Below are 15,000 nucleotides of genomic sequence, written 5' to 3' on the forward strand. Positions count from 1 at the left end.
GTGTAGCAAAAAATTCTGGGCCCTATACATGAGCAGTCTCTGTGGGCCCCCTTCCTCTTTAGCTAGTTAGCTATCATAGTGTAACATGCACAGATAAATAGACTTGCTAGCCCTTGGCTAACAGGTTGGGCCCTTTAGTCGACTGGTTAGCTTAGTCACCCGTGGTGCGGGAGAACCGGGTTCGCGTCCTGGCTGTGGCGGTTCCCGGCTACCCCTTGAATTCACTACATTGGTGTCAGAAGTGGGATGGTGAGATCGTGAGGCCATCGGAAGCGCGTGCGCCCAGAGGCGTGAGGGAGCTGGTATGCTGAAGCGCGGGGACACGCTTCCCAAAGGAGGGGGATTAGTGTAACGTGCATAGATAAATAGACTCGCTAGCCCTTGGCTAACGGGTCGGGCCCTTTAGTCGACTGGTTAGTGTAGTGGCCCATGGTACGGGAGATCCGGGTTCGCGTCCTGGCTGCGGCAGTTGCTGGCTACCCTCTGAATTCGTTATAATAGCTTTCCTCTTTAACTAGTTAGCTAGCCACCTTTCTTTTAAAAGCTCTTAGCTCACCTTTCTTTTGGAAGAAATTACTCAACAGCTGTTTTCCCTCATTTTGCCTTCTCTTCCTTTCCATTTTCCTTTTCTTTTCTGGAACCCAGATTTTGCTTTCTTTGGGAAAGACATGACTCGGTGCTTGTGCGTGTATCAGCAGTCACTCGTGACAGGACTAGATGAGCTGCATTGAGAGATGCTCGTGAGGGGCGGACTAAACCGTTTTCACATTTTGTAAGGGGTGAGAGGGGCCTCAGAGAGGGGTGAGAGGGGCCTCAGAGAGCCTCCACTATTTTCTTTAAGGCCCTCAACCGATGTATTGAGCCATTTTTAACTGAAGTTATGACACTAATTAGTTTGAAATAAAAATTTGCAAACCAAAACAAGCTTTTAATTCCAGGCTTCCTGAGGGCCTCGCCTTCCTTCTGGGCCCTGGTAGGTCCTTCCCCTTTCCCCCCCCCCACTACGACGCTGCTGCTCCTAAACGGAAAAAAACTCAGACATTTCCAGATCTGCCGCCCTGTGTCTCACTGAAACCTGGCTTAGTGAGCATATCATGGACCGTACACTTCATCTGCCACAGTTCCAGCTCCTCCGAGCAGACTGCGAAACTAAGCTATTGGGAAAAAAACAGGGTGGCGGCATATGCTTCTACATAAACAAAGGTCGGTGTACAGGTGTCAAAGTGTTGAAGGAATCATGCAGCCCTCACTTAGAGACATTTTTCCTTGACTGTTCACCATTCTGTTCACCATGGGAATTTTCATCATTTATTCTGGTCGGTGTCTATATCCCACCTGTGTTAAAGAGGCGTTAAAACACCTGGCTGATCAAATTACAAACATGGAGCGCAAATATCCAGACTCCTTACTCATTATCTTTTGAGATTTTAACAGAGCAAACTGCCAAAATGCAGACAGCATGTTAAATGTCCCACCAGAGACAAAAACAGTCTGGATCAATGCTACACAATATTAAAGGATATCTATCGCTCTGTCCCCCATGCAGCCCTGGGCTTCTCTGGTCACTGTCTGATACATCTTATCCCAACCTACAGGTAGAAACTAAAATCTGTAAAGCCTGTGGTTAAAACTGTGAGGAAATTGACCAATGAGTCAAAACTGGAGCCCCAGGCCTGCCTCGACTGCACTGACTGGGGTGTTTTTGAGGCCACATCTACACACCTGGATGATCTTACTGACACTGTGACATCTCATATCAGCTTTTCTGAGAACGTGTGTGTGCCCACCAAATCTTTCTCTACCTTCCGCAACAATAAGCCCTGGTTCACAGCAAAACTCAGGCCGCTTTGTGAGGTCAAAGAGGAAGCCTGCAGGAGTGGAGATAGGATCCTGTATAACAAAGCCAGAAATACACCCACAAAGGAGATCAGAGAGGCAACAAAGTGCTACACTGAAAAGTTGAAAAGCAGGTTTTCTGCCAACGGCCCATCATTAGTCTGGGGTGGTTTCCCCCACACTACAGGGAACCATCAACTGGCTGATGATCTAAATGGGTTTTACTGTAGGCTTGAAAAGCAAACATTCGCACCCCTCACCCATTCCGGCCACAACACACAACCAACTTCACTCCCTGCCAGGCACTCTCCCCTCCCCACCGAACCCCCACCCACACACAGGATCTGTGTTGAGGACTTGTGCCAGCTCTTCCAGAGATAGAAGACCAAGAAGGCACCGGGCCAGGATGGCATATCACTGTCCTGTCTTAAGGTCTGTGCTTACCAACTGGTCCCTATTTTCACACTGATCTTCAACAGATCACTGGAGCTGTGTGAAGTCCCCTCCTGCTTCAAGAGCTCCACTATCATCACAGTCCGCAAGAAACCCCGTGTCACTTGATTAAATGACTACAGGCCCATTGCCCTAACGTCTGTGGTCATGAAACCCGTCGAGAAACTGGTGTTGGCCCACCTGAAGGAAATCACAGGCCCCTTACTTGACCCCCTGCAGTTTGCCTACCGAGCAAACATGTCAGTGGAGGATGCAGTCAAGATGGGATTGCACCATGTCTCTCAACACCTCGATTCACCAGGGACATATGCAAGGGTCCTGTTTGTGGACTTCAGCTCAACCATTATGAATGTAAACTAAATGACAGATGAGGCCGGTGGAGGGAGCCAGTGGGCGGAACAGTACCGTGGGTTGCTACCACAGGCGGAAGCGGAGGCTCCAGGAGGTAAGCTAGCCTAGTCATTACAAGGAAAACCCTTGAACACAATACTACCGTTTTCTAGACTAGCTGATCAGGAGCAGCTAATCAAGCTCCATTTGCCAGCACTCAGTTAAAGCTTACTGGTCAAAGTAACCACAGAAAGTTGAACCAGGTCATCTGGACACAACGTTTATTGACAGAAACATTTCATCACTCATCTAAGTGACCTCTTCAGTCTCAACTGACTGCAGGTATCCCCACCCTTATAAACAATACAGTGGCATAACGACCCAAACCAACGACCAGTCTAATATGGAAATTACTAGGGCGTCTGGGTAGTGTAGCGGTCTATTCTGTTGCCTACCAATACGGGGATCACCGGTTCGAATCCCCGTGTTACCTCCGGCTTGGTCAGACATCCCTACAGACACAATTGACCGTGTCTGCGGGTGGGAAGCCAGATGTGGGTATATGTCCTGGTCGCTGCACTAGCGCCTCCTCTGGTCGGTCGGGGCGCCTGTTCCTGATCCTCCCACGCGCTACGTCCCCCTGGGGAAACTCCTCACTGTCTGGTGAAAAGAAGTGGCAGGCGACTCCACATGTATCTGAGGATGGATGTGGTAGTCAGCAGCCCTCCCCGGATCGGCAGAGGAGGTGGAGCAGCAACCAGGACGGCTCGGAAGAGTGGGGTAATTGGTCAGTTACAATTGGGGAGAAAAATGGGGGGGGGGCATAAATAAATAAATAAATAAATAGCTCGATATGCAAATTACAGTGCCCATTAACTAGAGTTACAATGGCCATGTGTACCATTCGCAGAGGATTGGGGAATAGTTGCAATCGCAGCATTGTAAGATGGCGACAAAGCAATGGAAATATTACTCTCCAGAAATCTACATCATTGCCCTCCAGACGTTGTTATTTTGTTCTCTTTCTGGTAATAACTGTTAGTTTGGTTATAAAGACAGGGATGCTCTGAAATGAGGATGATTAGATTCCCTCTATAATTCACCGTTTTGTTGTGCGTGACAGCTGTATGAGCCCGGCCTTAACATTTTCCGACGCAGCGTAGAGTGCAATTGTCTCTTCATTTTCATGTCAATCCCCTGCTGGTGTCTGTCTGTCTCTCTTTGTCTCTAATCTGTCTTTCTGTCTATTCTGTCCCTGTCTCCTCTTCTGTCTCTATCGGTCTGTCTTTCTGTTTAACTGTCTCTCTTTCTGCCTCCATCTTCTGTCTGTCCGTTCCTGTCTCTTTGTTTCCATCTCTTGTTGTGTATATATTGCCACCCATGCCATGGTGATGTGATACAGAACCCACAGGACACACAGCTCTCCTTCAGTGCTTTACTGATTGGTCTGCAATCACAGTGTACAATGGACAAGGGTGATGAACATCAATGCACTCTCATATAACAGCTTTCTCGCTGTCTCTCTCAGTCCCAAGTCCGAACTCACAGTATGTGTATATCACAATAACTGTATGAATAAAACAAAATACAATAAAATAAATGCCCAGGGTGTCTCCCCGCCTGCCGCCCAATGACTGCTGGGATAGGCTCCAGCATCCCGCGACCCAAATTTGGGACAAGCGGCTTGGATAATGGAAGGATGGACAGTCATATGGTTAGAATCAACATACCTGCAATCACAGTGTACAGTAGGACAGGGGTGATAAACATCAATGCACTCTCATATAACAGCCTTCTCTCTGAGGATGCATAAAATGAAACCCAATAAAACCCTTTGCCAAGATCCTCTTTTACATTGCAGGTTAAGTAAATGTCTTGATGCATGCTCAGTAATCCCGGTAAGAAAATTAAAGAATGTTGAATCAGCTCATCTGGATACAACGTTTATTGACAGATACGTTTCATCTCTCAACTAAGTGACATCTTCAGTCTAAACTGACTGCAGGTATCCACACCCCTTATAAACAATACAATACAATACAATACAATACAATACAATACAATACAATACAATACAATACAATACAATACAATACAGTGCCTAACAACCGAAACCAATGACCAGTTTCATATGCAAATATAGGCGTGACCATTGATCATGTGCGCTATTCACACAGGATTGGGGATTGCTGCAATCACAGCATTGTAAACTGGCGACAGATGTATAACAACCGAAACCAACGACCAGTTTCATGATCAAACTTGGGTGTGCCCATTAACGAGAGTTTCGATGGCCATGTGTACTACTCACAGGGGGTTGGGGAATAGTTGCAATCACAGATAAGATGCTGACAGATGTACTCTGAGCCCCCCCCCCCGGGTTCAGGGATGTTCGTTCCCTCTTCACATAGATGGCCTCCCTGTGAAGAGGGAATGAACCCTCTTCACAGGGTTCACACAAAGCTGGTTCTCGAGGGTTCACACGAACCCTCCAGAACCAGGAGAAGAGTCACTGGCATGATTATGTCAAGCCATTAGTACACAGCTATAACGGTACTAAGAACAAGGTGATGGGTTTTACCCCTGATGAATTTATGTTTGGGCGACAGCCTAGATTGTCAGTGGACCTAGCCTTTGGCTTACCAGTCCACCACCAACCAGGAGCACATTCTCAGTACATTCAGCACCTGAAATCCCATCTTGAAACAACCTACCAAGTTTCTGCAGAAAATGCAAAGAAAACAGCAGACCGAAATGAAGCAAGATTTGATGAGCATGTTGTCGATTCCAGCTTTAGAGAAGGCAACATGGTCTTGGTCAGAAATGTCTGCATAAGGGGGCAAACATAAGTTAGATGACAGGTGGGAGTCGGATGTATGTGTTGTCCTGAGACAATATGGAGACATTCTAGTGTAAGTTGTGAGACCTGAGACTGGAGGGGGTCCACAGAGAACCCTTCACCATGATTTTTTGCTGCCATGTGGTTTCCTTCCTATGACCCCAGTAGAAGATAAAATTGACACGAAGATAGCTAGGTGGAAAAGGACTCCACAACATTCAAAAAGTGACAGCTCAGATGAAGCTGACAGGAATGAATCCCAATACGACCCTGAGGAATACCATCATGATGGTTATAGAAACCTAAGAGTAGAAACCCTAGGCTTCAACCATACCTCTGAAACATGTCTGTGAATGTTCTCATTCTCATACCTCTGAAACCATGAAACACTATCTAGAAAGGCATGAATCAGAACCTTTTAAAATGTTGACTGCTGTTGAGCAAGGTCCTTCAGACGTAGCCCAAGCTTTTCCCGAAGATGCTCCAATAGAGACTAGTGACTTGAACCTACCTGATCTTGAAGAGAGTAACTTACCTGATCCCGAAGAGGGCAACTCACCTGCTGGACAGAAACATGAAAACCTATCTGGAGAGGATCTGAATAGTGTCCATTCCCCCACTCAAACCACTCTGGAAATGAATGAAAATGCAGGTGTTATGGACTAAACTGAAACCAAAATTGAAGCTCCACCAGACAGAAAGGCCTCTAAACAAGTGACTTACCTTGAGCTATAGGGAATCCACTAGTTACAATATTCCAGTCTCTATTACAGCGTTTGAGTGAAGTGATCACAGACTCCCTTGCAGAACCTATCTGCCCAGAACCACACAGAATTATGACAGTACAGACTCTTAAAACAATGCAGAGGAACGTGCATTAGGCAAAATGGGGAGGATGTAACCAACATTAAAATATGACATAAATAAGCATGAATCCATCCATCCATTATCCAAATCGCTTATCCTCCTCTCAGGGTATCAGGGATGCTTGGAGCCTATCCCAGCAGTCATTGGGCGGCAGGTGGGGAATAAACAAATAAATAAGGTAAAATAGATAAATATAAATAAGATAAATAAAATAAATATAAATAAGATAAATAAATATAAATGAGATAAATGAAATAAAGATAATAAGATAAATAAAATAAATAAGATAAATAAGCATAAATAATTAATTAAAATGCACAAATAAATTGGTTGGTTAAAATGTGTACACTTAGTTAATCAAAAATCGGTTAAAATGGTTTTGTGGCGATACACAATTGAGGGTAGATTCACCAGGGGCTGCTGCTCCTTTAAGGCAGACGTTCAGAGTGCTGACGTAGGCACTGCTCAGAGTTTCCGGGGTGCAGCCATGTTTGCAGCAGCCTAGCGGTTAGCCGGTTGCCAGGAGAGATTGCGCTGTGTCGGTGTTGTTTTGTGTGGCGAGTAAACGGAATTGACTCGACTCGATCTCTCCGTCTCCTCATTCCTGCACTCCCACAGTTTGACAATAATGGGGACAAATGAAAATATATCTTTAAGAAGTTGTAGTGACGCTTCCCCTTTAAGAAGTCGTAGCGACACTTCCCCTATTTGCCAACCGCCAATAAATACCAAGAAGAAGAAGAAGAAGAAGAAGACGCTTCCCCTTTAAGAGGATCGCGGCACACGACGCAGCCAACTACAGACGAAAAGTCAGTTAAAATGGTTTGACACTAATTTAATGGGGACAAATAAAGTCGTAGTGACGCTTCCCTCATTCGCCAACCGTCAATAAACACCAAGAAGAAGAAGAAGAAGAAGAAGAAGAAGAAGAAGAAGAAGAAGAAGAAGAAGAAGAAGAGAAGAAGACACTTCCCCTTTAAGAGACTCGCGGCACTCAACGCAGCCAACCGCAGACGAGAGAAACGGAAGAGAAATTATAGGACAGAACGTTTCTTGAAAAATTGAATTAAAACCTGAAAAATAATACTCAGTTGGTCGGAAACCTATGAAGAGGCGTTATCTAAATAACTTACATCGATTTTGGTGAGTTTTAACCGGTTTCATTGAAACTTCGTTGTAAAGCAATTGTGTGTAGAAAGCCATGAATACGAACTCTTTGGCAGCTGTATTTTTGCTGTATTTTTCAGTTTATTAAGGAAACCAAATAAGAATTTATATTGTGTTAGTGAAAATGAGCCGAGTTGTATTGCATATAAAGGACGGGGGATGTGAAATTTGCGGCCCAGTGGCGGGAGGAAAAATACAGCCCCGCCGCCATTTTGAGCCTGGTTGAACAGTGTAGCAGTACAATCCACGGCGATTGTAAAGCTGTATTGATTTGATTTACACTTGCATAGTAATTTATTTTCTTTATGACCCGTTGTAAAGGTCAGGGTTTTTTTGTGAGGGGGGGGGGTCCTGTTTTTAAAAGTTGATTTAGAGTGGAGATTCTTCTGTGGTGCGTAGGAAGACGACACGCACAGACGCGGGACACAAGATGGCGAGCCAGACCCACGGCCTCCGTTTCCTAGGATGAGGATTCATCGTCATCGTGCCAGCGAGAGGACGTTGTTGAATGTCTGAACTGAACTGAGTTGGAGTACATAACCGGAATTGAACTTGAAACCATTTGAGGTGGCTTACATTTTATATTGTACATCGTCTTCACCGGGACCGGGATTTCACTCCTACCTGAAACGACCATGGGTGGTCAAAATGACCGCTGGTTTTTAAACTCCATATTCTGTCAAGATACATACCCAGCTGAGATATTAATGCATAGGTTAGTAAGTCTGTTAGGAAATGACTGACACCCAAATTGACATTTGCCGTGTGATGGCCTGGCGGCCTGTCCAGGGTGTCTCCCCACCTGCCGCCCAATGACTGCTGGGATAGGCTCCAGCATCCCGCGGCCCTGAGAGCAGGATAAGCAGTTTGAATAATGGATGGATGGATGGACATTGTCTTCATGAATGTCGATGTTGTGATTGGATGTATAGTAGTGTTTCTCTTCAATTTGATTTGGAAGCTTTGAAAAAATTCTCTTACTTGTGGAAGGGGGGAAAGAAAAAGAGTTAACTCAAGAAAATAATGAAACCAAAATAGGCACAACCTATTGACCTAAGAAGCGATAGTTACTCATAGACCTGGATAGTAACATAACCTAAACAAACTATTCAGCCTGCAAATCAATCTCTGTCTCTCTCTCTCTCTAATTCAAATGGCTTTATCGGCATGACGTAACGATGTACATATTGCCAAAGCAAGCATTTAAACATTGAAAAAAGCTAAAAATTAATTGGAAAACATTATTGAAAACAAACATAGTACAGCAGAGAAACAGTACAAAACAAAAGAATATAATGTCATCGAATACCCCTCCCCCACACTCCTTGAGTGCATGATGGGGGTAGAAAATGGTGAGAGTGAGTATGCATTTCAGCGTGAATGTGTTTCCTATTTGTTCTTTTTTTGGATTTGTATTTTGACAGATTTATTGTCGTAGTGGTGTTTTTGATTCTGGAGCGGTTTTGACCGGCCCAGCTGTGTCATGCAGACTCGTGGAGTCGGAGGCGTGGGGCTGGAGAAGCTCACATGGAGTTAAACTCTCCAGTTTTCAATTGCTCTGTGGAAGATTGTGTTTTAGCGATCGGTGAAACTGTCGGTTATGACAGTTTAGAGTCTGCGTCTAGAATGAGTACTGGAGTTGTTATTTTTCTGAATAGTGTTGATAAAGTTAACGTGGTTGTTGAGCAAGGTGTGGTGATCCAAGACAACTTTGTTCAGGTGGTGTTGCTGGTTAATCCGGCCAAAAAGATCATTTTGTTAAAAGTCCCTCCGTTCAGTAGTAATGAAATGTTGCAGAGAGAACTGGAGAGACATTGACAATAAAACTGATTCCTTAAAATATGTTGTTTCCTTCAGAAGGCAGGTCTTTGTTCTGAAGAACAACACTGAGGAGTTAAGTTTGATGTTGAAGTTCAGAGTAGATGGTTCTGACTACACTGTTTATGTATCTTAGGAGAAAATGAAATGTTTTGGCTGTGGAATGGAGGGTCACCTTATCTGTTCCTGTCCAGAGAAACCAACTGCTGAGTTAAATGATGGTGAGACTGCAGCACAGATCTCTGAGGAAACTGGGACTGCAGCACCGAGTTCAAAGCAGGAAAAAACACAGCTTGGGATGAAGCTGAGTTTCAGACTGCTGGTTCAGGTGCTGCTGATCCAGGTCCTACACATAAAGATGCTGTTGTAGAGATTATTGAAACGTGTCACACTGATAGTATTAACTGGCGTAGTGGACACACAGACTGAAACAAAGGAAGCAGAATGTTCTCTGGAGGAAGAAAGTGAGATGTTGACAAACAAAGACTCTTCTAATGACAGCGATAAGAAGAGGAAACCTGATAATGTGTTTCAGCCTTCTAGTAAAGCCATAAAGGTTTCTCATCGGAGTAGGGCTGGGCGGTAGGGACCAAAAATTATATCTCGGTATTTTTAGGCTGAATGACGATACACGAGCTATATCTCGGTATTTTCTACGAAGTGAGCTAAATGTTTAGTTGTAAGCCAAAGCCACATGCGAGATGTCACAAGCACTTTTATTAAAACAGATCAAACAGATCAAAATAAAATGCAAAGACAGGGTTCCCTTCCCTGTTTTAAAATACACAGCTGCACAATATATCAACACGTAAATGAAAAATTACCCGGTCGTTCTAGTGTTAAGAAACGGGTTATGTGTTTTAACGCAACATCAAACTATATCGATATAAACGGTGTTGTCTCATCCTATATCATGTTTGAAAATATATCATTATAACGTAGAAAGTCGATGTACCGCCCAGCCCTACGTCAGAGTAGGTGTCTGCAGTCAGAAGGTGAAGGTGGTGGGGAGAGTGATGTGGAGTCTCTACAGTCCTCACAAAAAGAATGGATAGTCTTTACTGAGTATTAAGAAGTTCCCGCAGGATACTAAGGGAACTACAAGTGTTGAAGTTGAGGAAGTTTTACCTGATTTACAACTCTTCTTTGATTCAGTGAAGACTTTTCTGAGAAGTCCTGGTGGTTTGGGGGAGAAAGCGTTCACTGAACAAGAGACTTATCACTTAAAAAATAGTTCAAAAGGTCAAAAAACAGTTAGAGGATGATGAATAAGTTTTTCGATTTATTCTTTCTTCATTCATTTGTTTTTGTTTTACAACTTTTTTTCTGCATTATCTGGGACATAGGAATAGGCAGCTTAAATTTAAATGGAGCAAGGAATGATGAAAAAGGACCTCTCTTTACAAGCTGTGTGCTTTTAAAAAGTTAGCTGTGTTTTTTATACAAGAGGCACAGTACTGCTGATAACGAGGCTGGCGGGAGGAAATGGACTGGTGAAACCTTTTTAAGTCACAAAACCATTAACACAATTTTTCCAGGAATTTTATTCCTCAGTCTGTTGAGTCTGAAGAAGTTATGAAAGGCCATCTGTTAAAAGTAAGAGCAGTGTATGAAAATGTAAAAATTGTGTTTATTGATATTTATGCTCCAGTTGTGGGAGTGGAGAGATTAGTCTTTCTGGATGTTTTAAATTAAGTTACTGAGAAGTGTAACAATGAGGAATATTTACAAACCCCAATTCCAATGAAGTTGGGACGTTGTGTAAAACGTAAATAAAAACAGAATACAATGATTTGCAAAGCCTTTTCGACCTATATTCAATTGAATACACTACAAAGACAAGATATTTAATGTTCAGACTGATAAACTTTATTGTTTTTTTGCAGATATTCACTCATTTTGAATTTGATGCCTGCAACACGTTCCAAAGAAGCTGGGACAGGGGCATGTTCACCACTCTGTTACATCACCTTTCCTTTTAACAACACTCAATAAGCGTTTGGGAACTGAGGACACTAATTGTTGAAGCTTTGTAGGTGGAATTCTTTCCCATTCTTGCTTGATGTACGACTTCAGTTGCTCAACAGTCCGGGGTCTCCGTTGACGTATTTTGCGCTTCATAATGTGCCACACATTTTCAGTGGGAGACAGGTCTGGACTGCAGGCAGGCCAGTCTAGTACCCACACTCTTTTACTACGAAGCCCCGCTGGTGTAACACGTGCAGAATGTGGCTTGGCATTGTCTTGCTGAAATAAGCAGGGACGTCCCTGAAAAAGACGTCGCTTGGATGGCAGCATACGTTGCTCCAAAACCTGTATGTACCTTTCAGCATTAATGGTGCCTTTGCAGATGTGCAAGTTACCCATGATGCCATGGGCACTAACACACCCCCATACCGTCACAGATGCTGGCTTTTGAGCTTTGCGCTGATAAAAATCTCGATGGTCCTTTTCCTCTTTAGCCCGGAGGACACGACATCCATGATTTCCAAAAACAATTTGAGATGTGGACTCGTCAGACCACAGCACACTTTTCCACTTTGCGTCAGTCCATCTCAGATGATCTCGGGCCCAGAGGAGCAGGTGGCGTTTCTGGGTGTTGTTGATATATGGCTTTGGCTTTGTATGGTAGAGTTTTAACTTGCACTTGTAGATGTAGCGACCAACTGTGTTAACTGACGATGGTTTTCCAAAGTGTTCCTGAGCCCACGTGGTAATATCCTTTACAGAATGATGTCGGTTTTTAATGTAGTGCCGCCTGAGGGGTCGAAGGTCACGGACATTCAATGTTGGTTTTCAGCCTTGCCACTTACCTGCAGAGATTTCTCTGGATTCTCTGAATCTTTTGATGATATTATGGACTGTAGATGATGAAATCCCTAAATTCCTTGCAATTGTACATTGAGAAACGTTGTTCTTCAACTGTTGGACTATTTGCTCACGCAGTTGTTCACAAAGTGGTGAACCTCACCCCATCCTTGCTTGTGAACGACTGAGCCTTTCGGGGATGCTCCTTTTATACCCAATCATGACACTCACCTGTTTCCAGTTAACCTGTTCACCTGTGGAATGTTCCAAACAGGTGTTTTTTGAGCATTCCTCAACTTTCCCAGTCTTTTGTTGCCTCTGTCCCAGCTTTTTTAGAATGTGTTGCAGGCATCAAATTCAAAATGAGTGAGTATTTGCAAAAAACAATTAAGTTTATCAGTTTGAATATTAAATATCTTGTCTGTGTAGTGTATTCAATTGAATATAAGTCGAAAAGGATTTGCAAATCATTGTATTCTGTTTTTATTCACGTTTTACACAACATCCCAACTTCATTGGAATTGGGGTTTGTATTTATTGGTGGAGGTTTTAACTGTACTGAGGACAGCAGGTTAGACAGGAACCATGCAGAGCCTCACGCTGCCTCTCACAGTTGTCTGGTTCATCTTATTGAGGCTCATGAACTGTGATGTGTGGAGAGAATTTCATAACAAACAGACAATACACCTGGACACATGTTCAGGATAACTTAGTGTCTATGGTCAGGCTTGATCATTTTTATTGTTTTAAATGTCACTTTAATGTATTCAAAAGTTGTGTTATCAGCCCTGTTGGTTTTTCTGATCACTCAAATGTAATTGTTTCTGTCTCTATAAAATGTATAAAACCCAATACTGCTTATTGCCATTTTAACAAGGCTTTACTAGAGGATCAAAATTTCAAGGAAGCTTTTGTCTGTTTTTGGAAAAACCACCCAAGTGTAAAATCTGATTTTGTGTCTGTACAACAGTGGTGGGGATATTGGAAAAGTCCAAATAAGACAACTTTGTCAACAATACACTTGGAATGTCACACAAACCTTAAAGAGTTTAGTGAATGCTCTGGGGTCAGTTTTTACAGTAACCTGTCTAAAATTTTGAATAGGAAGGAGAAGACAGTGTCTCAAGAGATTTTATACTGGTCTCCCTCAGGTTGAACAGCAGAGTAATGTAGAGTTGAATGCAGCTCTCTCCTATGATGAACTCTATGCTGCTCTGCAGAGTACGCAGAGTGGGAAAGCTCCCGGAATTGATGGTCTACCTGTTGACTTTTACAAGTCTTTCTGGTCGGTGGTTGGGGAGGATCTGCCGGTAGTGCTAAATGATAGTCTCACCAAAGGGCATATGTCATTAAGCTGCAGGAGGGCGGTTCTCACCTTACTGCCTAAGAAAGGTGATCTATAGTCCGTTAAAAATTGGAGGCCTCCGTCACTGCGTTGCACTGATTATAAGCTCCTCTCAGAAGTGTTGACAACCAGGTTGAGTAAAGTGATGGAACAAGTGATTCACTTTGGCCAGACCTACTGGGTACCTGGCAGGTTGATTTCAGATAACATCATTCTGATTCGAGACTTTTTAGAGTTCTGTAAGCTGTTTGGCCTCAAAGCTGGTATCATCTCAATTGATCCGGAAAAAGCTTTTGATCATGTTGAGCATGAATATTTATGACGCACATTGAGTGCCTTTGGTTTTGGTCCTGGTGCTGTTAACAAAATTAAGGTTCTGTGTTGTGACTTTCGGACTGTGCTGAAAATTAACGGTGGTTTGATCTCTCATTTTCACATCCAAAGGGGAATTAGATAAGGCTGTGCCCTTGCCCTTGTCGTAATGCACCCTTAACTCTGTGAGCCTATGCGGATGATTTGGTAATTCTGATGAACAGTCAGCAGGACTTAAACCTAATAAGAATAATGTTTTTCCTTCAGTGAACATTTCCATAGATTTTAAGGACTGTACAGGACCTTTTTTAAAAGGTGAGAATTCCACTGCGTTTTCTTTTAAAGATTCAAATAGAAGGTCAGTGTATAAAATGCTTGTTCAAGTTGTGCACAGGAACAAATTAAACGGTAAAACTGACACTCCATGGAGAGCTCACTTTGGTGTGAGTGACAAAATTGGGCCTGAGTGGAGAGCACTGTACAAACCACCGTTGATCAAACGAGCCGCCGACCTGCAGTGGAGGGTTTTACACGGTATCATGGCTTTTGTTTCTTTAATTAATTCTGATGTTAGTCTTGATTGCCCATTTTACACTAATCGTGAAACTGTTTTTCATGTTTCATGGAATGTTGTCGACTGCTGCCACTTTTTACAATGCTGGAAAATGTTTTTAAATTGTCGGGAAGTCTTTTCTAAACCCATGTTCATTCTGGGCTCCAGGTACTCTCCGAAAAACAGATAAATTCCAGCTTTTTAATGTCATTCTGGGGAGTGCAAAAATGGCCATGTGTCTGAGCAGAAGAAACAGAATGGAGAAAGCTGGGGATGAGGATGATGCTGTGATGAGGCTGTTTTTGTGTTTGTAAAAATGTTAAAAGCTCGTTTAAGGGTCCAGACACACCAAACCGACTAGCGGCGATGAAGGCCGAGTGTTGCGTCGCCTCACATCTCCTGCTGTCGGGGCCAAAAAGTAGCAGTTGAACACACCGCAAACACTACACCCAAAGCCCAACTAGCATGTACGTTCTGCACTGATTTGCTAAGCTGAACAGCCAATCAGAGTGATCTCCCTTACTGACGGGCTCGGCCGATTCAACATGCTGAATCAGCGGAAAAGCTGCCGATGGGTCCGACTAGTGCCGACGGTGCAGGACACTCTGCAGAAACTAGGGTCACAAACGCTCACCGATGGCCCGACATTGGCTGACGTCCAACCGGCCTGGT

General features: G+C 43.5%; 1 protein-coding gene across 1 annotated transcript in view; it reads left to right on the forward strand.

Moving 5' to 3' along the window:
• The window catches only part of dcc (DCC netrin 1 receptor), a gene marked incomplete at its 5' end in the record, with an annotated part of 148,172 nt that overhangs the window by 3,637 nt on the left and 129,535 nt on the right, over positions 1–15,000 (forward strand).

Source organism: Lampris incognitus, chromosome 12, assembly GCF_029633865.1.
Source record: "Lampris incognitus isolate fLamInc1 chromosome 12, fLamInc1.hap2, whole genome shotgun sequence".
In the NCBI taxonomy this organism is placed as follows: domain Eukaryota; kingdom Metazoa; phylum Chordata; class Actinopteri; order Lampriformes; family Lampridae; genus Lampris; species Lampris incognitus.